Genomic DNA, 21,819 nt, shown 5'->3' on the forward strand with positions numbered 1-21,819 from the left:
AAGCAGAAACTCACTATTGTAAAGCAGTTATACTCCAATAAAGATGTTAAAAAAAAAGTACATGAGACCTGAAAATCCCTATATAGAGTAGTTCTAAGAAATAGTAGCAAAGGAATGGGTTCCAGGATTTCTACTGCATCCTGCAATTCTGGAAAGAATACATTTATATTATCTTTGTCAATAGTCATAATATTCAAATAACCTGTATTTATGTAATTTGCATCATACAAATTAATATCACATGAACATAAAGCAGAAGACTTTCAGTTAAAACGCTAATTTAGCATATGTGTTTTTTCTATGTTTCCTTCTGAATCACCAAGAAAATGATAGTAATGAAATTAATCAGAAACAAGATGACCTGGAAAAAAGGCATTAACAAGTTCTTGGAAGATGAAAAGTAAGTGAAGAAGTAGTAACTGACATAACAAACTGGAAAATCCTGAAATCCAAGTGCCTTTCAAAAGAGTTATTAATTAAAAAAAAAAAAAAGCTGATTTGCATCACAGAACCCTGGAAAAGCTCACAAATGGAAGGTGTTAGGTAGCTTGGAAGGTATAGGGCGAAAAGCCCAGACTAATGAAGAATCTATACAAGGAGTTAGAGCCCACGATGCTCTTGCATGTCCTGTGCAGCCAGGCAACTGTTCCTTCATGATTCTGGGAGGAGGCATTTTGTCATGTGAGGATGCAGAATGAGGGATGATTTAAAGGGAGAAGGCCAGTAAGGGAGAGGGTAGACGTGATATGCCACTTTGAAAATAAGAGAATTTAGTGAATATTCTTGATGGTGACCGCACCCTCCCTACCCTCTTTGGCCAACTAAAAGGCAGACAGGAGATTGAAGGGAGTTCTTCTCTGGGGGTACTGACTGTTCCATAGGAATAAACAGAAGATAATGACTTTTAAGGATCCCACGGAAACAACTGGGTCATTGTTAGGTCATCATACAAAGAGGGCAACCCAATAAATCAACAAACCTCACCCATTTTTATTCTTTCTCCCTAAATATAAATGGAGAGTCAAGTATTCTCAGACATTAGTAGGCAGACTCTAAAGAAAGGTAAAACTCAAAATGTGAAACTATAATCAGAGGCTTAATATTTGTAAAAGAAATTATTATATTCAGAAAACAAGGATATGATGCTATAAAAAAATGCTCTGAGCAAAAAATGTTATTAGAAATTAAAATCACAATTGCCCCTCAAAAATATTTTCAAATTGAATTGAAAAATAATGTAGAGAAAACACCCCACAAAGTAGAGATAATAGATAAATATATGGAAAATAGGAGAGGAAAATGTTATAATATTAGAAAATCATCTCTAAAATCCAAGAAATAAGTAGCAGAGGTTCCAGAAAGAAGGACCAGAGGTAGTGGAGGGGAGGAAATAAGTGTGTGTATCTACGTATGTGAAATACTTATACAAATACAAATCAAGGCACAACATGGTGAAGATCAGGAACACTGAGGACGTTGGGAAGACCATTAGAATTTTCAGGTTCAAGTTCATAAACAAAGTACTGGGGATCAAAATGTCCTCACAGTTCTCAAAATGGAGCAAGGTGTTTAAAATGGTAAAGAATTTCTAACATCTGATTTTCTAGACTCATTCAAATGTAAAAGTAAAATAAGGACAGGTTGAAATGTGCAAGGGCTCAAAAATTAACTTTACACAGGAAGCTCGTGTGCCCCATTAAAATCAGGCACCAAAATGGAAACAAGATGAGGCTGGGATTCAGAAAATAGTAGCTTTTATACTGAAGATGAGACAAAAGGGGTCCCTAGGATGATGTTAAAGGGAACAATTAATGTAAGAGCTGTTTGAAAAGCCTGGAGAGCAATTAGTATTAGGATGGTGGGCTCCAGGAGGGAGATCTCTAAGGAGAAAAAATAGATACATTATATACGTACATACATACATATACAGACACACACCAACACATACAGATGACTGATATATAGATACATAGAGTTTTAACAAAAATAATAAAAATTTTACTGTTCTGGTGGATATTTGGAGGCTTAAAAAAGTTCCTGAACAAATGGATTATTAAGATAATTTTTAACCCAAGGGGAGGAAAATTTATACAAAGAAAGGAAATAATTATGCTGTATTTCATGGCTCAGTTTTGAAAATATTTACACAGTCTAATAATATAAACACTGAAATGTTTATTTAATTAAAAGTGTGACAGAGCTATCTTGAAAAGTTAAGGGAAGGAAAACATGTGTGCTTATGTGTTGGTACAAAGGATGGGCCATGGAGCACATTGTAAAACGGTAGCCAGATCATCATAGTTAAGTCAATGGATAATGTCTAAAATTAAGACTAAAAATATATATTGCATAATTTAGAAAAATGGAAGCAAACACCCAAAGAAATATTTTGAAAGTGTTGACATTGTGAATATCAGGGAACTAAGACTCGGTGATGAAAAGGGGCAAAGGATTGCTACTTTTTGCTAAAAGTTGGATAATACTCTTTGACTTTTAAAATTTATTTCCATACAAATAACAAAGCAGTGAGATGGATGGGGAGGAACACACTGGTCGATATAAATCAAAGGTCATGTTCTTGTCTTTGAATTGGATGCTGAGTTCAAAACTGTTGATTATATTTTCATGCGTTATAGCATACGTAAAGCTTACATATATTATTCTGTATGTATCAAATACCTAAAAGGTATTTTAATGCATAATCATTTATTAAAGAAAACATACTAAAAGAAAAACTTGATAAATTTGTGCAGCCACTTTGGAAAACTGTATGGAACTTCCTCAAAAAACTAAAAATAGAACTACCATATGATCCAGCAATTCCACTCCTGGGTATATATCCAGAAAAAACAAGAAAACTAATTTGAAAAGATACATGCATCCCAATGTTCACAGCAGCATGATTTACACATGGAAGCAACCCAGGTGTCCATAAACAGAAGAATGGATAAAGCATATATATAATGGAATATTACTCAGCCATAAAAAATAATGAAACTGCTATTTGCAGCAATGTGGATGTACCTAGAGAATATTATGCTTAGTGAAATAAGTCAAAGACAAATACTGTATGATATCACTTAAATGTGGAATCTAAAAAATAATACAAATGAATGTATATAATAAAACAGAAACAGACTCATAGATATAGAAAACAATCTAGTGGTTACCAAAGGGGAGCAGGAAGAGGGGAGGGGCAAGTTAGGGGTAAATTAAGAGATACAAACTACTCTGTATAAAATAGGTAAGCAACAAGGATATATTATACAGCACAAGGAATTATAGCCATTATCTTATAATAACTTTTGAAGGAGTATAATCTGTAAAAATGCTGAATCACCATGCTGTACATCTGAAACTAATGTAAAATTATTGTAAATCAACAAAAAACCTTGAAACTAAAAAACCTCATCTGTATTAAATGTTGAAGTTTTTAGAAATGGGAACGTAGATTTCCCTAAGTCTCTAAAGACTATTGGCTGCAGAGTTTCCAATATGTTTATTTTTCTTTGACTAAAAACTAAGTAAATGAAACAGTGAAGTGTCAGGTGTTTTTGTTACACAAGTCTCTGGTAAACCATGGGTAAATCAATCTTTGGTATGTTTGAACAAAAGGTGCATTGTCAGACATGAGACGACAGAGACCACGGGCTGCGAGAGGGGAGGCTGGATGCTGCATTTCACTGATGTCTGCTCTACTGCTACAGACTCTTGCTCAGGGCACCTTGGGGTTACCAGGCGCCCAGGTGTCTTGCCTCTTACCCCAGAATTTGCTGATAAAAACAGTGGGAAACTTATATCAACACAGATCTAAACATTAATTGTCTACTCTTTCTAATGCATCTGCAAATGGGCAGATCCTATGCTTACTTACTGTTCCCTTCCCTTTTTGTCTGCAAGCTCCATGCAGCTTGGGACCTTGTGTCTTGTGCATTCCTGGATATGCCTGCCACTTGCCTGGCACATTGTGAGAACTAAATACATAGTAATTGAATGAATGATTGAACTATTGTTTTGGTTTTTTTTTTGCTATTGATTAGCCTGAGGTTTGGCCTATGAAAAATTGTATAGATTGTAGCCAAACCTTACCCTTGTTTACTTATCTGCTTCACTCTAAAATGACATGATGGCGAGAATATAAAGTTTAGTGACAAAAGACTCCGTGGTTAATTCCTGGATATGTCCTTTACTAACTGTGTCATTTTGAGCAACACTGCACAGTTTTCTGAGCCTAAGTTCTCTGATCCATTCATCCATTCTGTGATGATAATAAGACTTCTGTCATCATAGGGAGGGAATGAGTTAATAACTGTGTATTTTATAGGCTGTAAAGTAATATGTAAGTGTCTGTTGTATCTATGACCGAAATCTTTCTGATATATATTTTCTGTATCTATGACCAAAATCTTTCTGATATATATTTTCTATGTATTGTATCCATTTTATTCCCCTCTCTACATGTTATTTTTCCAAATTGAATCACAAGTGAGAAATTTAAGCACAATGCTAGTCTTCATGAGTTTATATTAAGAATTGTTAAGGTAGGAATTGCCACAAATACTTATATCTACCTCCTTGAGTCACAAGGCCTCAAATATGTGAACCAACTATATTTTTCCTGCCATTTTTCTGACAAGCAGACACAGAGTTGATCAGTTCTATTACAAAGTCACTAAGATATAGGGAAACACTGAATCATTTTTTATTTTCTTTTTTCAATTGCCTATGTTTTGGACAGGGCATGCACTATGAAGTTACAGATAAAGTTCACTTTAACTGTTGAACAAATAAACTATTAGCATTAAATTACAATGATTTCATTATTAGATCTCTATGTGTGTAGATAACCCTTCTTTTAGGATCAGTTAACCCCTCTGCAATGTAACAAAGATCAGACCTCTATATTAATTATTGAGAAGAGAATCTGATGCAGTAGGACAAGCCAAGGTTTTGTAGCAACATGCTCTGAATTCAAATTCTGACTCAGCCATCTTATCTCCTTGAGGCTGTTTCCTTCTATGGAAGGAAAAAAAAAAAAAAAAGCAGAGATACTTGAAAGGATGAAAGAAATTATACAGGAAGTGCTTGATTGGCAATCAATTAATGTTAGCAATCACTGTTTTAGAGTCTGATTTTAGACTTCTCAACCCCTTGTACTCAGATATCATTCTCCAACTATGCCTGTATTTATATACTAAATTGGATTTGAGGAAAGCAGTTGATACCAGCTGGTTTCCAATAAAAAGAAATGTGGCTTGCCTGTGCGGGTATAGAGGAAGTAACATCCCCAGAAGGCAGGAGTGGCTGGGCTGCATCTGTGTAGCTGTGTCACACATGATCAGAGAACCACAGATGCCAGAACTGTGCTAAGTGCTTTACATGTGGAGCAAGAACTAAAACAAAGGCAGAGACAGCAAACCAAGAGTGTCTGCTTGCCATCCCCAAACCACAAGTACGTTCAAAGGAGGACGAATCCTGTCAGACAGAAAGAGCTTTGTTCTTCTGAAAACTTAATGGCTTTAGATAGGTATGTTTGGTATTAGACCTGAGAAAAGCGGCCAATGCCCTGCTTTTAGGCCTTGCAGGATGAAGGGGATGAGTGGGAACAAAAGAAAGAGAGAAACGGAGAAGCCGAGAGCCTCATGACAGAGGTCTGTGCACAGCCTTCCAGGGAAGCCCCCCAAATGCTCGAGTAAAGTCTCCCAAACTTACGCACGCAAATGTGAGTGACTGTGTTGCTACAGTTGATGCAAACTGAAGGAGAAAACGATGCTTCAGTCAATGCAGTGAGGAGAGGTAAGTAGAGCATCATATCAAGGGAAACTAAAATATCTTCCAGGGATTCGTATAAACCTTGAGCAGGACTTGGACTTCCACAGGTCAGTTTGGGAGTTGGAAGCAATTTGGTCAATTTCAAGTATTACATGCGTGTATGTTTGTTGGGGGACTCTTAGCTAACCCAGAGATTATGCATGGATCATAGTATTACTATCTCTGTTTCACAAACAAGGTTGGAAGATGCTTAAATGACTTGCCCAAGGTCACCCAGCTAAGTATTTGGGGCAGGGGGAGCTGATATTTGAAGCTATGCCCATCTGTTCCCTGAACAGAGGTCTCAGTTACTATGTCATGCTGTCTCTCTAAGACGATTCTCTGGATCATCTAGCGGGGCTTAGCTGGGTGGCTACATCATGAATCACGTCAGAGCTCTTTTGAATAAAACAAACAAGCAGGCCCCAACTGTGCATATTCTGATTCATTAAGTCTACGTGACATCAGGGGAATCTGTAGTTTTTTAAATTTCACCAGACGTTTCTAATAGGAATTCAGATTTGGGAACCTAAGATAGCATAGTCTCTTAATACAAATATGGGAAGCTCAGGGCCTCAAGTGGGAAGGGTCTTATACAAAGACAAACACTGAGAACTTGGCTTTTTTCTAGAGTCGGAGATAGAACCTATTATCTCTAGTCTCAACGTTCAGTGGGAAATACACATGAGCACAAACTAAGAATCCATACAATACAGAGCTTACAGGGATCAAGTGACCAAAAAAATGGTTTAATGACCACTTAATGATTGAATGGCTTCATCAAGTGACCCTTTCTTTGTAAAGAAACTCACTAGAAAGTCTAAGAACACTTCTGTAATTTTCTAGGTACTAATTCTATAAGGTAAGAAGTAGTATATTTTGTCAAAAAAGAACCTGAGGCTAAGAGAAGGAAGAGACTACAACAGCAAACCAGGGTTCCAATTCAGTTCTATCACACTGAAGAGAAAGATTACACACTTGATAAACAACACTCTCCTTTTCAAAGTGCGTATGTATTAAATGAGCTTCTCTTTAGGGTGTAAACACAGGGTCATTTTGTGCGTAATAAAAAGAATTCCTTTGGCGCTCATTCCCAGCCACTGTTGTGCAATCCCCAGTCCCTCCTAGAGTCTCGTCCAGGTACTTCTGAGGGTGATCCAAGGAGAATATACTACGTTCTCCTTACCAGCCTTCTCTGCCCTCAGTTTGAAACTAGCCTAGCAAACTGAAAAGTGAGAATGAAAGGCAGCTCAAATGAGAGAGGATGCAACTAAAATGAAAAGCAGACCCCTGGATAAGTAAGGAGCTAAAGGTCAGAGAGAAGAGAACACTGATAGGTAAATATATGGTGAAATTCAGTCAGGATGAGTTTTACAGTTAAATGTCCTTTACATACTGGAGCACAGTGGACTATACCACAGCTCTACCAATGTCTGTGTAGCTGTAACTTGCCAACTGTTGCCTAAGTCTAGACCATGAGATTCCTTACAGCTATAATAAAATAAAAATAACAAACAGAATGTCTCTCCCTTCTCCCCTCTTTCCCTCTTCCATTTTCTTCACAGAGGCAAAAGCATGCCCTGCAGCTGAGGAAGTAGAGTTGGGATGGGATGGAGTCATGGCAGCATCAGTACACCTGGCTGCCCAGAAGTGCTCATGTGTGTGTTCAGTGGGGGAGTACATGAAGGCAGCCTATGCCTAGTGGCCAGGGGAGGGGTGAAGATGAAACCAGGATGCTGGGATGATTGCTTACATTAAACAAATAAGTCAAATGACTGAGCAAATGAGTGAATATTTTGAGAATAATGACAGCCAGTTTTCTCAATGTTGGAAAATGATTTGCAAACATAAAAAGGGAGAAATCTAGATAGAATTCTGAGGTATTAGAATTGGAAGCTGTTCTAGTTATTTGTTGCTATATGACAGACCTTCCTGAAATTTAGTTGCATAAAACAATCACTTTTTCTGTTTGCATATCCTGTGGGTCAGGAATCCAGGCAAGCATAAGAGGGCACAGAATGACCCTGCTCCCTGGTGTCTGGGGCCTCAGCTGGGGGTGACCTGACCTGGGGGCTGGAATCATCTGGAATCCCCAGGGTAGCTGAACTTCTTACATGCTAGCGCAGGGCTTCCATGGAAGGATTCTGGTGAACAAGGCAGAAGCTGCATAGCGTTTTCTGACCTGGCCTCAGAAATCACGTAGCATCATTTCTGCCATAATCATCTTATTACACATGAGTCACAGGTTAACCCAGTTCAAGTGAAGGGGACATCAACTTACCCTCTGGTGGAAGGAGTGACAACACATTTGTGGATGTTCAAGAACAGCCAGAGAGATTGCCATGAACTTGTATATGTATATATACATGTTTAAACATATATGTATACATGTGTATACATATGTGTGCATGTATATACATACATGCATACGGATACATATATATTTTCCTACCTCTGTCCCTTGAGAGTTCCTAGAGCAATGACAGAAAAATAGTGATGAGCACACGGAATACCCAGATGATCCTGGCTTCTAAATATCTTCCTCCACAAGAAGGAATGATGGGTCCTTAGAGGAATAGTTGTTTCCAGAGCTAAAAAAGGGAAAGAGATGAGCATGGGTTATCTTGTTTTGCCATAAAGTAAGGAAAAGCTCAAAGAATATGAAGCATGTCAAAAAGACACTGGAGTCGGAAGGTGCTCCCAATGACCAAAGATGGCACAGTTTTAAGCACCAAAATAAACAGTGACAGTAACATATAACAACCCATTGAATTAATTGGAATTCATGAGTCCACACTTGATACAAATAAAAATATAAATAAACAGGGTGTGGGGATATTTCTTCCTTGAATGAGATGCCAACTAATAAACATGGAAGGAATGCTGGAAATAGAAAAATCATGACTTGGCGATCATCACCGGTCAGCGTTGATTTAGGCAGAAGTCGTCAATGGATGCTCAGGCAGTGGGTGGGGTTCTGGGAAAAAACAAGATGCCAGGATAATTTCTGAATATCTACCCCCCACGGACTCATCAACTACAAAGGAAAAATGGTGACTTCACTGTAGGGAAATCTGGCAGTTAGCACTATGACCAGGTGACTGAGGTTGTCATGACCATTGGTGGACGAGTCAACATCATGTGTCTCCTGATGTGAGTCACTGAGAAGAACACAGCGTAATTTCTGTGGAGTTTCTAACAAGAAAGCGTGGCCTGTGTTAGGTCATGAGGAAATAGCAGGGAGACTCTGGTTGAAGTTTGCTCTACAAAATGAACAGATCGTGCTCTTAAAAACTGTTAGAGAAAGGACAGAGAAAGGCCAAGCAACTGTTCCAGACTGCAGGAGAGTGGTGAGATCTATCAACTAAAACAACATATTCCTGCAGAGGTTCCTTGGCCAGAAGAACAAATAGGACACTGTTGAGACAGTGGTGAAATTTGCATGGGGTATGTAGATTGGATGGTAGTCCTGCATCAAGGTGGATTTTCTGACTTGGAGGGCTGTTTGGTGGTGAGGCAAGAGTGTCTTTGCTTGGGAGAAATACACACTGGAGAATTAAGGAGTCATGGATGGGGGGGGCGTTAAATCAGCTATTCCTCTCAAATGGTTCAGAAAAAGACTAATGATAATGGGTGTGGGGAGAGAAGAGAGGACAGAGTAAAGGCAGAGAATCTACGGGTTGAATGATGTTCCCTCTTTCCAAATTCACATGTCCTATCCCCCAGAACCTCAGAACATAACCTTATTGCAAGACAGGGTCTTGAAAGAGGTAATTAAATTAAAGGGAGGTCATTAAGGTGGGCCTTAATTCACTATGAGTGATCTCTTTATAAGAAGAGAAAATCTGGACACAGACACATAGAAGGAAGAAAGGTAAAGAGACACAACGAGACCACCATGTACAAGCCAAGGGGAGAGAACTGGAACAGATCCTTTTTTTCACAAGCCCTCAGAAGGAATCTACCCTGCCTACACCTTGATTTCAGATTTTAGACTTGATTTTTGTCTCTCCAGAACTGAGACAGTAAGCTTCTGTTGTTTAAGCCGTCCAGTCTGTGGTACTTTGTTACAGCATCACTAGCAAAACAACACCATGGGAAAAGGATACTGATTTCTTCATATTGTTCTTGTAACTTTTCTGTAAGTTTGAAATTACTGCACAGTCAATTATTATTAAAATAGTGATAAGTTATAATTTTACATGTAATCATCTAGCAACATTTTCACAGGTGCTATCTCCTTTGATCTTCATTACACCCCCAGAGAGGTAGTGATTATTAATTATTAATTGATTCATTTCACAGTCCAGTAGTCTCTGAGTAGGTTGCAAAAGGGTCTTTGTAATGGAGAAAAATGAAGCTCAAAGAGGAAATACCATATGCTAACACATATATACGGAATTTAAGGAAAAAAAATGTCATGAAGAACCTAGGGGTAAGACAGGAATAAGGACACAGACCTACTAGGGAATGGACTTGAGGATATGGGGAGGGGGAAGGGTAAGCGGTGACAAAGTGAGAGAGAGGCATGGACATATATACACTACCAAACGTAAGGCAGATAGCTGGTGGGAAGCAGCCGCATAGCACAGGGAGATCAGCTAGGTGCTTTGTGACCGCCTGGAGGGGTGGGATAGGGAGGGTGGGAGGGAGGGAGACGCAAGAGGGAAGAGATATGGGGACATATGTATATGTATAACTGATTCACTTTGTTATAGAGCAGAAACTAACACACCATGGTAAAGCAATTATACTCCAATAAAGATGTAAAAAATAATAATAATTAAAAAAATAAAAAATAATAAAAAAGAGGTATCCTCTGAGCCTCTAGTGTTGACAGCGGGAGAAGCCACTTGTTCATACATATAACCCTCTGATAAAGTTATCAGAAGGAGAAAAGCAAGAAGAGACGTTCCTTTAGAGTATAGATTTAAAGATTGCCCTAAACCCTGTTTCCTTAAAGAAAAGACTTGGAGGAAGGATAGAAGAGAAGAGGACAGAGAGGAGAAGCAGAGAGAAGTGGGATGTAGAAAAAGGGCAGAGGAGAGAGAGGAGTAGGAATGATCACTGACTGCTTCTGCTCGTCACTTGGAAGTTGATGAGCAGGCAGATGGGAGGCAAAGGAAGCGTCCTCTCCTCCCAAGTAGAGATGGTCCCTTCCTTGTCTCTCCTTCAGTTTGTTCATAAGATCTCCACAGTGTCCCCTACGAAGTGGTCTTGTCATAAAATGCTATTTTTTCTTCACTACTAAAACCTGAGGCATTGCAGCCTCTTCTGCTCCTTAGTTATAGAATCTTGGGTAAAGACGGCACCATGATCCTGTAAAAACACAGTCATATGAAGTCATTCCTGTGCTCAGAACTCACTGGTGACTCTCAGTCTCATTCAGAATGAAATGCAAAGTCAGTCCCCAAACCAACATGGCCCTACATGATCTGTCCACCCGTTACCTCCCATATTGTATTACCTCGCTCCAGCCTCCAGAGACTCCTTAAGGTCCCTTAAACTCACCAAGGTGGCTCCAGCATTGGGGCTGTGTACAGTAGCCCCCCACCAGCAGCCCCCCTCAGCTGCAGTTTCACTTTCCTTGGTTTCAGTTACCCATGGTCAACCATGGTCTGAAAACATTAAATCGAAAATTCCAGAAATAAAAAATACATTAAGTTTTAAATCGTGCACCATTCTGAGTGGCATGATGAAATCTCGCGAGGTTCTACCAGGGACGTGGCTCCTCCCTTTGTTCAACATATCCTGCCCCTTAGTTAGTAGCCCTCTTGGTTATCAGATCGACTATCGTGGTATCACAGTGCTTGTGTTTAAGTAACCTTTATTTTACTTAATGCTGACCTAAAGCGCAAGAGGAGTGATGCTGAAAATTCAGATATGCCAAAGAGAAGCCATCAAGTGCTTCCATTAGGTGAAAAGATGAAAGTTCCTTAATAAGGAAAGAAAAACATCGTATGCTGAGGTTGCTAAGATCTACCATTATAGCAAACCTTCCACCTGTGAAATTGTGAAGAAGAAAAAAGAAATCACCTGAAGCAGATGATTCTCGTGATGTATCATCACACCTGAAGCAGATGATTCTCCTGATGTATCATCAGAAGGTCAACAGCAGCCCTACATCCTTCACCTAACTTCACCTCATCACACAGGCTTTTTATCATCTTACATCATCAGGAGAAGTGTGAGTACAGTATTTTGAAAAAAGACATTCACATAACTTTTATCAGAGTGTATCGTTATAATTGTTCTATTTTATTATTGTTGTTGTTAATCTTTTATTGTGCCTAATTTATAAATTAAACTTTATCATAGGTATGTATGTATAGGAGAAAACAGAGTATATTTAGGGTTTGCTACTAGCCAAAGTTTCAGGCCTCCACTGGGGGTCTTGAACCATATCTCCTGCAGTTAGAGGGGTGGCTACTATACTTGCTATTCCTCCAGCCTCCTGTGCTTCCTTCAGATATCCAGGAGGCTGGTCCCCTTACTTCCTCTCATTTTTTTTTTTTTTTAACATTTAAAAAATTAAATTTATTTATTTTTGGCTGAGTTGTGTCTTCATTGCCGCAGTGAGCAGGGGCTACTCTACCTTGCAGTGCAAGGGCTTCTCACTGTGGTGGCTTCTCTTGTTGCAGACCACCAGCTCTAGGAGCATGGTCTTCAGTAGTTGTGGCTCGTGGGCTCTAGAGCGCAGGCTCAGTAGTTGTGGCACACAGGCTTAGTTGCTCCCCGGCATGTGGGATCTTCCCAGGTCAGGGCTCGAACCCATGTCCCCTGCATTGGCAGGCGGATTCTTAACCACTGTGCCACCAGGGAAGTCCCACTTCCTCTCATCTTTACTAAAATGTTACCTTCACAGCAAACCCTTTTTAAAATTTAAAGGCTACCCAAAATGTCCCATTCCCCTTTCCCTACTTGGTTAATGTCCTTAGAGCTGGCTGCTGTGTAATATTCTGTGGTTTTTACTATTTGCCTTTCTTTTATACATTGCTTGTCTTTCTCACTGGAATATCTGTTTCACAAGGACAGAGGTTTTTGTTTTATTTGCTGCTGTATCCTTAGCACATAGAGTGGTATTTGGCTCAACAAATATTTATTGAGTGAATAACTGGGGTTACTTGACCATCCTGTGTCTCAGTTACATGATCAAAACCAGTATAATAAATGTATGCTGGTGAGGGTGTGGAGAAACTGATCACTCAGATGTTGCCGGTGAAAATCTGAAATGACACAGCCACTCTGAAAAAAGTTTGGCCGTTTCTTATTAAACTAAACATGCAATAACCATATGACCCAGCAATTGTAGCTTTGGGCATTTATCCCTGAGAATGAAAACTTATGTTCACATTAAAAAAAAAAAACAACTGTACACGGATATTCGTAACAGCTGTGGTACATCTCCATACCATGGAATATGACTCAGCAATTTAAAAAAGTAACTTGATACAACTGAGATGAATCTCAAAATAAAAAACAAACAAGCAACAACAACAACAAAAAACGAATCCCCAAAGTCTATATACCGTATGATTCCATTTATATAATATTCTCAAATGGTAAACTTAAGGAAATGAATAATTGATTACTGGTTTCCAGGGACTAGGGAAGGAGATGGTGGAGGAGGCAAGTAGATGTGTTTATTAAAGGACAATATAATGGAAAAAAAAAGAACAATATAAGGAACACATAGTATCAAATTGCTGTTTGACTGTGGTGGTATATATGCAAACCTATGTATGTGATAAAATTACATACATCTAAACACACACAAATTGTTACCCTTTCGAGTCGGCCCGCAACAAGCGTCCTCCTGCCAGGTGGTGCTCGCACCAACAGAACGAGCTGGAGTTTGGTTCAGAAGCAAAGGAAATCTTGATTCTTTGATTGAAAAAGCCTGAGTTACCAAATCCCCCTGTAGAGTCCACGCTCTCCCTGCCAGGGCCCACGCAGGTGGGGCTGCTTTATAGGCATCAGCTTTGTAGGAGGTCTCATCAGCGGGGGAGGGGGTGGAGTTCTCCCCTCGCAGTCCTGCGCAGTTTAGCTGCGCACGCTGCAGACCACAGTGCCGGGTGCAGCGTCTCTGCACACGGCCCACTGCCGCCATCTTGAATTGCAGTGCCGCGTACAGCGCTTCTGCGCGCGCAGCGTCTCAGAGCAGCCCAAGCGGCAGCGTCCGGCGGCAGCGTTTCGCGTTTGGAACTCTGGTCTGAAGTGCCGGGTGGAGGCGTCTGCCTGCAGCATCCTATGAGCAAGTGAAACTAGATGGAGCACAACGGAAAACAAGCAAGCAAAAAAAAGGTTAGACTTTATTTTATTGCCTGGATTCTATTTTTGTTTCCCTGGGAATTTTGAATGGCCTTTGCTGGTGACAAAATGAATACATATAAATCTTTGGACATCTGAATAATATAGATGGATTGTATCAATGCAGTTTCATGGTCGTGATATTGCAAGATGCTACCATTGAGGGAGACTAGGTAAATAATACACGGGATCAATCTGCATTATTTCTTTATTTTTAGTTATTTTTTAAATTAATTAATTAATTTCGCGGTACGCGGGCCTCTCACTGCTGTGGCCCCTCCCGTTGCGGAGCACAGGCTCCAGACGCGCAGGCTCAGCGGCCATGGCTCACGGGCCCAGCCGCTCCGCGGCATGTGGGATCTTCCCAGACCGGGGCACGAGCCCGTGTTCCCTGCATCGGCAGGTGAACTCTCAACCACTGTGCCACCAGGGAAGCCCCTGCATTATTTCTTACAAGCGTGTGTGAATCTACAGTTCTCTCAAAATAAAAAGTGTAATCGAAACACTACAGTATTATTCTGAAAATATGCATTGAGTACTCAGTATGTGCGTCACCCTTTTAGAGTAATTGTGAACATTGAATGGATATATACGTATACGTGTGTGTGTAAGTAATACAGTTAGAGTGCTGCTCAGCATATAATAAGCCCTTTTGAAATGTGCTATTTCAAAATAATAGTTGAAATAGTACATTTCAACTATTATTATTCCAATCCTTGAATGCAGAGCCTCTGTTCAATTCATCTCTGATTCTCAGTATGTGTATTGTTTCTGATACATATTGCGAGCACCTGTCAGTGTGAACCGAATAAATGGCTTATCTAATCCCTTGCACCGACCTTCAAAGAGCAGGGGTCAATAAGAAGGGTGCTCTCAGTGGAGTCCAGAGTAATCAAGAATTAAACAGGAAAACAATAAGACTACCTAGACTCCACCTCCCAGCTTTGCCACTAATTTATTATAAGCCCGTTTTCTTCACGAAGTCTCACTGTCACCATTTGTGAGAGGAGGGATTGGAATGGCATTATTTCCAGCCCTTAAATATACATGGTTCCGTGTTTTATAAGAGAATTATTCTTTCTGAAACTTGAGCCTTGGGCCAGGAGTCCAAAGGTGATTATATACCGGCTCCAAAATTCTGGCCTCCAGTTGTGTTTGGGTAAAGTTGACTCTTCTGTTTCTGGCCTCCATTAAAGCACAGTTATTAGCAGCTGTTCTTTAGCTTTATAGATCTTTGAAGTATGTGGTAGTCAGAATATCTGTAGATGATAGCAAGCCAAGATTTTTGAAACCTTTAGGGGATAAGAAATTGTAGAAACTTAAGCCATAATTATGGTATTAATCACTACCATTGCATCATTATCCTCCAAAGCCAAGGGGAGTTATACTTGCTAAATTTAAAAACAATAAAGGCATGTTGTGATTTATGCAAACACAAAAAAAGCTCTCAAAAAAACACCAGCTTGTTTATTTTACTTAATATTTGCAATACAACCTAATGTATTTGTGTAGTGTTTTTGAGAGGACTCCTGGGTAATTTTTCATGCTAAAGGTTAGCCAAAAGCTGACAGATGTCTTTACTCAAATAGGCCAGGTTCTACAGTGCAATGAGCATTACATGTATCCTTCTTGCCTGTCCTCTTACCCTTTGTCGGAGCATCTGGAATGTCCAGCCACTTCAGAGTTGAAATTGCTTATATTTTTGTACTAATTTGGGATTCCTTGAACATTACATCGTTGAGTGCTTATTAAACACCTTGTATGAACTCACTCTTGCAGAGACACTATGAAATAATTACAATGAAATATGCAATGTTCTCTGTTAATAATAAATATAATTTGTTGAGGAACTATTATACTTATAGTAACTCACCTAATTTAACTCTCACAACTCTATCAAAAATATATTAATAACTCTAGTTTAGAGTTATAGAAAGCAAACCAGATCAGAGTTTATGTAACAGAATCCTAAGTTTTTTCCAATGTGGTAGACGCTTTCAATCAAAACTTTTTTTGAATTCAATAAATCTATGGATGCTGGCACTTAAATTATAATGACAAGAAATAGAAATCAACTAGGGCTAGAGTAATTGAAGAAAATGGGAAAATATTTTCAAAGTGCTGAAAACAAATGGTTGGCAGATTGTATTGTCAGCAAAACCATCCTTTAAGAATCAGGCTAAAATAAAGACATTTTATGTAAACAATGAATAGATTATGAATAAATTCTCATAAAAGAAACTTGGAAAGGATGTACATATGGAAAAACATATTCCCAGTAATGAGGTCCATGATGCAAAGAAACAGCAAACATTTGGTCATACCCAAAGAAACACTGAGTATCTGAAAAACAGTAATAGTGTCTAAGTTGAGGTGAAAAAATAAAAACCATCCAAGATGCAACTTAAATACTGGACAACAATAACACATGTATCGGGAAGGCGTGGGAAGAGAAAGTATTTTAAAGTCCATTGCGTTATTCAGCATGGGAACGAAAATATGTGTTAACTGGGGACTTAGTGTAAATTATGTATGTAATTATTAGCAAAACCACTAAAACACTGGAAAGAGGAGATTAAATTAGAGCACATATGTTTAAATCCCCAAAATAAAGCAAACAAGCCAAAAACAAAATCTACCAAAACAGGAGAGTAAGATTCTCAGGCCAGAGCAAGTATGAGTGAGGCCAAAGGATGCTTTGTAATCAACAGGAATCTACTGAGGAGAAGTTATCCATTCAAAAGCCATTCAAGGAGGATAGCATATTGACCAACAGACCTCCCTTTGAAAGAATTCTGTGCAGTGGGGCTTCCAAGCTCTCGTAGCTGAGGACCAGTTCTTAAGAATATAAACAGTATAAATCTTCCAGTTAAAACTTGCCAAAGAGATCAGCCTACATTAGTAGTTCTCAAATGTAGGACTCAAGATTATACTTCCAAACATAGTGACTCAGTAGGGGTGTTTTTATCACAAATCCCGAGAGATAATAGAGTGGAAGACTTGAAGACCACATTTGATAGTCACTATTCTGCACGAGAAAACTGAAGTTCCCCAGCAGTACTATTTCTCAATACAGATGACTACCGAGGTGCTTGGTTTATATCTCAATCTCCGGCAAAATTTGAGAAGAGAAAAAAGAGTGTACATTCATTTGAATAAGACATTATTCTTCACAATGAAAAAAAAAAAAAAAAGGATTTCTTGGCTTAAAACAACACACCTGTGTACATTTGCTAGTTAATGTCTGTGAGTGGGAGGCAGCCCACCTGGTCTCACCTGGTGACACCCAGCCCACAGTTCCTGCCATTTTTCTCATTTCAGCAGGACTGGGTAGGAAAAGAGGTTCTGCTAGTAAATCAAGGCCATCTTATTGAAGCCCCCAAGTCCGAAGCTCAGGAGATATAGAAGAGTCAAACCTCAGACCTTCACCGAACTAAACTCTTCTTCAGGGGAGAATACAGTTCAGAATTCATGACTTTGATACAGACCGATAAATCGAACCCTTTCTCTGAGCACTAATTCCTACAAAATGCAGGATTTTGTTTTTCTTGTGGAAAAATTGATTTTAATCCATTTCTTGTGTAATACGTTTCTTCCTTTAGTCAATCACATATTCATTTACTTTCATATTCACTTCTCCTTCCTCCCCCATATGTATTCATTCATTTGTATTCATTCACATATTCCTGTATCAACTTATGTTTTATCAAGTCAGTCAGTAACTAATTCATGACTCTCAATCACTTGATCATTTATGTTTTCACTTGTATTGTTTTTCACAGTTTTCTCATCCTTTGATTCTCCAGTTCATGTATTTGTTCATATCTTTTAATTCATTTCCTCATTCATTTAACACACACACACAATATCTTCGTGCAAGTTTCGTCTGCTAGAGCCACAGACAGAGATAAGCAATGCACCCGTGACTCCTTCTCAAGCTTTGAATTATTTCCTTTGGCTTTGTCTTTCCCAGATCTCCACCTAGAGAATGCACTGGAGAGTCCATTCTGTAGCTACAGGTTTCTTAGTTCATAAACAGGGACAATATTTTTAGTAGCTTCTAGATGTCAGTCAGGCCAGACTTGGATCAAAATTCTGTTTCTTCGCATCAGACGTTAATCAGCCCAGAAACTTCAACCTAGTTTTAGGGCTCAGGTTTTTCCTTCCTATTTAGGGAAAGCCCAATTCCTTACAGCTGTGTGTTACCTCCCTGTGAGTCTCTGCTACTCACATAACACACTTCACTTCTGACACTTCTCACCACCAAATGTGTGGAGACTTTTACCCACACCAAGCAATTCTCTGCAACACTGGCTTGGTGTCCTGCAATTTAATTCAGTTCTGACGTTGTTTATCTGGAGATGGCTTCAGATCCCACAGATTAAGGGCTCAGTCCCACAAGACTGCCTTCCCTGACACCCATACACTTCAGACACCCGTTGTAAGCCCAGTTTATCACCTGTGCTTCTGACCAGTTGGCTATAGGTGGGAGTTTCCATTTGATTAATTTGCTAGAGCAGCTCACAGAACTCAGGGAAACACTTAGGCTTTCCAGTTTAATACGGGATATCACAAAGGATACAGATGAACAGCCAGATGAAGACATATATAGGGTGAGGTCTGGGAGGGTCCCCAGTGCAGGAGCTTCTGTTGCTGTGGAGTTGGGGTGCATCACCCCTCAGTGTGTATGTGTTCTGCAACCCCCATGCTCTCTGAACCTTGTCATTTTGTTTTTTTTTATGGAGCGTGCCTTACATAGGCATGACTGATTAACTCATTGGACATTGATGATTGATTCAACCTCCAGCCCCGCTCCCCTGCTTAGAGATTGAGGGGTGGGAGGTACTGAAACTTCCAACCCTCTAACCTTGTGGTTTGTTGCCCTGGAAGCCAGCCCCCTTCCTTAGGTTACCTAAGGGATTTTGGAAAGTCACCCTATTAACATAACAAAATAAATCTTTATGGCTCTAATCACAGGAAAGTCCAAGGGTTTTAGGAGCTCTATGCCAATAAGAGGGTCTAAGACCAAATATATATATATATATATAGTTATGAATCAAAATATCACAGCCTCACAGGGCTCTTGCCCCCTGCCTTAAATGAGTGGGTCTTGATCATGACCTTGGTGGTGGCAGTGTAGTTCCTGAGTTCTAGTATTTTCTTAGCCTTCAATTGATCTATGTCAAAAGAAGAATGTTTACCCTAACTCCCTCCTCCATGATTATAATTATATATTATGTTATAATCCAGTAAAAATGACAATTGGCTTGTTTAAGCTCAAATCTATACTCTCAAAGTGCAAAGTATTTTTCTTAATAACCCACACAACTGGTAATTGTTTAATATTTGTCTTTACTGCTAGGGAGTGTCAGGAGGGGAAAGTTTCTCCTCTACCCTTCTTGGTTCTTTGGCTGGATTAATTAAATTGACCCGACAGATTAACAGGTGAAAAATACAAATTTAATTTGTGTGTATGGAGGTGTCAGAGAAATAGGACCTCCAGAGTGACCAAAGTAGGCTATTTATATAAATTATTTTAACAATTATTTGTGAAGATTTAACAAAACACAGGGGTTTGTGCTTAGGGTTGCAAACTAATGAAGAAGTAACAAAGTTTGTTTATACAGTTTTCTTAGCCTTGAATTCCCTAACTCTGGTGATAAGGATGCTTTCTATCCTCCTGGTGTAGGGAGGGTACCTTCAGATGGGAGATTTATTTCCTGCTTTCAGGGGCAAAGAGGAGGTTCAGAGCATTGTTGTTGTTGCTGTTTTTAATAGCATTTCACCCCACACCAGCTGTAACTGGTGTCAGTATGCCACTGTGGCATATCTTGGGGTAGGATGTCCTGACCCCCAGCAGGAGTAAGTTCTATGATGATAGCAACTTAGATGGTGCTATTCATCAATATATCCCTAGCCACTGGCATAGTGTTTGGCTACATGAATATTTTTCACAGATATAAGAGTAGCATGTGTTGTAACTGAGTAGATGCAAAAGGTCTAGGGATAGAAGATGTGGAAGAAATTCAGCGTCTGAGAGGTGGGAGTGATGGGTAGGGTACACAGAGGACATGACATTTCAGGTGTGCTTTGAACATTAGTAGGAGTTTGCCAGGCAACTGTGTGTGTGTGTGTGTGTGTGTGTGTTGGTTCCTGGTAAAGGAAACTGCATTTTCAATGATACAGAAGTGGTTGGATCATAGTGTACAGGGAGATGGGATTGGGAATGGGGAAATACTGGGTAAATGAGGCTGGGAAGACAGGCAGAGACCAAATCATGCAACGTGTAATCCATGTTAAGGATCTTGGACTTAATTCTGAGGGCAAAGGAGTGGCAAAGAAGTGATTTACAGATGGAAGTAAACTGGACAGATTAATTTTTAAAAAATTTTATTTTGGGAAGATCACCAATGACCAAAGCAAGACAAGACAAGGAGTTACAGCTCAGAAAAGATACTATTTTGTCTGTTGGGGAATGTTGTCAGATACTAAAAACAGCTTAATGGGGCATCGTGAGCCATGCTTATATCTAAGAACCACATTTCAGTCATAAGGGCGGGATCCATCCTCTGTTTTACCTTGCCTCACCTCTCAAATATGTTGATCAGTACATCCTATCAATGTCACTCCCTAAATGTCACCAGCTTCTCTTTATACCTACTGCCATTTCCCTGGTTCTGACTCCCATCATCCCCAACCTGAGCTATTGCTACCACTCCTACACTATTTTTGGAGCCTCTTATATCTTTCCCACTAATCTGTGTCCCCCACTCGTTGTTAGAGTGAACATTCTGAATGGCTTCTTTCCTGTTTAATATTTTCCAATAGCTTCCCATCCCCTAGAAGATCAAGTCTAAACTCCATAACGCACCTTGTTTCACAATGATGTCTCAGGTGGCTTCTCCAGCACAGTTTCCCCCATCATTTGATTATTGTATTTTCAAAAAACCAGTCAGATCACCTAATTAGGAGCTCCTTCCTTACTGTCTGCCGTAAGAAATGGCCACTACTCATTAATATCATTTTTGTATCATGCACACGTCTCTTACTATACATATTTCACTGTTGATACTTATTTGTGTGCACCTACTAATTCTGTCCTCCTTGGAGAAAAACTATGTCTTATTATTTGTAAACACTGTCTGTTTAAATAGATGTCTCCCCTTCCTCCAGTTTTTTTTAATGAGCACATAAATGAACAGTGATTAAAAAAATGAAAAGAATGAATCAAAATAGAGAAATTGGGTCAGGTTCAACTAAGGTATTAAAAAAAAATCATGTGTTCTGGTATTTTTGAGCAGAGTAATATTTTCAGCTTCTTGGAAAGGTGCAGAAGACCTTTTACTCATTATTACTCATCCATTATGAATTTCACTATTAAAAATATAATATGGTCTGATGGTTTTACTGTTGATCAACTCTAAGCATATATCTATTAATCCTTAGGGAGAAATGACTCACAGTGTTTCCAGTTATGCAGCCAGAAAGTACTTTGATTGGATAGTCACTGGGGTCAGGCCTGGAAGAGCTGAGAAATCCTGGTGTTTTCCCTCTATTCCCTACTAGCTTTTTGAATCTAATGAGAGCTACTTGGTCTCATCCTCCTATAAGGTAACTGTGGGTTCTCAAAACCAGATTAGGTGGGAAACCGTTCACAAACTGGGACTAATGACCTGAGAAATTCTATGACCAATGAAC

Source organism: Orcinus orca, chromosome 6 (assembly GCF_937001465.1).
Source record: "Orcinus orca chromosome 6, mOrcOrc1.1, whole genome shotgun sequence".
Classification (NCBI taxonomy): Eukaryota; Metazoa; Chordata; class Mammalia; order Artiodactyla; family Delphinidae; genus Orcinus; species Orcinus orca.